Genomic DNA, 2,341 nt, shown 5'->3' on the forward strand with positions numbered 1-2,341 from the left:
ACAACTTTAAATATATTTAGGTGTAGCATAACTTTTATTTATGCATCTATAAAAATGTTTGACAGTTTGGTGTGAGACAGATAATCTGTGAGCAGATCAATCTCTTCCTCCTCCCTGAGCTGCTATTGCTGTCAGAAGCAATGCACCGCTCTCAATCAATAACAATCAGAGCCCGGAGGAGGATTTAGTGCTGTCAATCATCCTCATGTACTGTTGCTAAATGCGCTAAAGGCGGAGAAACAATAGGAGAAAAATAATCTGCCATCATCTGTGGCCGTTAATTAGAACTGGAAGAAGACAGAAGACATTGATTTTTTTTTCCACAGAAGTGGCTATGAGAGAGACAGTATAGTCTCATACTGTACTGTCATGACATAGTGATAATTTCAACAAATATGCAAATATTTGTTGAAATAAAAGTTACATACTGCAGCTTTAAGTGTGCTAAAGTGAAGTGTCTTCAAGTGTACTGAGGTACATCTTAGTCTATAGTTTCTTATGTAGTCATTTATTGCTTTATTATTACACATCTGCTTTTCTGAGCTCTAAATAGATTTTGAATATATTTTAGAGGCAGCTGGTGACACAGTGGAAGAGTGGGAGGTTTGATTCCAATATGTCTGAATTACTGAGAATAAACATTACAATATTGGGAAGCCTGCATAAATGAGCTTCTGTGGTAGTTCTAAGACTGTTTCCTGTTCAGGTATGCACTTTTGAATTATTATAATAGTTATGAACATTTGTAGAGAGGTTCTGAAGTAGCCAGGTTTTAAATATTTATGGGTGGTTGTGGTCCCCTGCAAACTGAGGGGTTCACTGTAAAATGTTGATGTTTTACTATCTTCATAACCTCCTTAAAATAACAAATATACACATTTGCTGCTTTAGGCTAATTTTTAGTTGGAATTATATTTACATAACACTAAAACCCGAGGGAACTGTTTCAGTGATGAACCGCAGGGTAAACTGCAAAAGAGTGGAAATGAAAAACTGATATGTCTGATTATGTAAACTTGTATATAATTAAAATTTAACATCTATATCAATATGACAATGCACAAACAGGTTTTCCTCCCCAGCTAATTTAAAGAGGTAAAATGTGGAACAAGACAAAATGGGAAATAAGAAAACATTGTGTAAAAACATTGCTATAGAAAGATGCTTGTGAAATCCTCCAGGCTGATTAGTAAAGTTAAAGTCAATATTAGGGAGGAAAATCAAAAGGACTGATATAGCTGGTCTGCGATTTTGTTCTGACAGAAGTCAGATAAATTCTTGCATCATACAGAAGTCTGGTACAAATACACTGAGAAAACCTTTTCATGTGTGGAGCCTCACTGTAAAACAGACGGCTTTATACAGATACAAAAAGTTTATTGTACACTAATGGAGGCATTTGTCAATAGTTTCATCTCAATAAAAAATACATGAAAACATTAAAAAATAGAATATAACATATCTGAAAGATGTGTTATTGATGTGAAATCAAAAGCTCTTGCTTGCAAGTTACATTCATCAACGTCTTTAAACGGCTCTTTGTTATTTCTCCAAAAGGGGAAATGAATGTTGGCATAACTCGTCATCATCTCAGTATTTTCAAAGAGTCGTTGTGGATTGTGATTCTGTGGGCAGGAAGGTAGCAGTCAGGTTTGCAACGGATCTGAAAAACCCTCTGACAAAACACTATTTCTGCATGAGTCCAGTGACGATCATAACATAACAGCTCAATTCCTCGACAGCAGAGAGACAATGTTCAACACGTCTTGGATGACATCATTGGTTGTTGGCAAGCACTGCTAATCCACCTTGTTTGCTTTTGCTGCTCCTCTCTAAGTCTCTGTTTGGTTAGAAAGTCTGGGAGAGAGATGTTGGAATTGAGGACATGATGGTTTAAACTTCCTGCTTCTCTCTCTGCTCTTCGGTTCTGCTCTGGATCCATCAGATCTCCAACCCAGATTAACGTTGAACTGCAACCCACTGAATGGCAGGAGACAAACAAGTTGAATAGGCTGATTGAACAGGAACTGCAAAATAAAAATGTAAAAAGGGTTTCACTTGCATCTCAAACAGTATCTCTTCAGAGTCATCCAATGAAAGGAAATGCAGTTTGGTTTCACGGATTTCTAACAGGTTTTAAGATTCACTGAAAGGTTTCACTTCACCGTAGCAACCATGCAGGTGCAAAGAGAAAGACAGAAAAAGTACACAAGCACTTGTGAAGTTATTAGGAATGATGATCATCTATTGGATTACCAATATTAATCAATTAATACAAGCAAACCCTAAATCACAAATGTGTTATAAGCAACCCTGCAGAGCATCATAGTGTTAATTTGTA

Source organism: Poecilia reticulata, linkage group LG4 (genome assembly GCF_000633615.1).
Source record: "Poecilia reticulata strain Guanapo linkage group LG4, Guppy_female_1.0+MT, whole genome shotgun sequence".
Classification (NCBI taxonomy): Eukaryota; Metazoa; Chordata; class Actinopteri; order Cyprinodontiformes; family Poeciliidae; genus Poecilia; species Poecilia reticulata.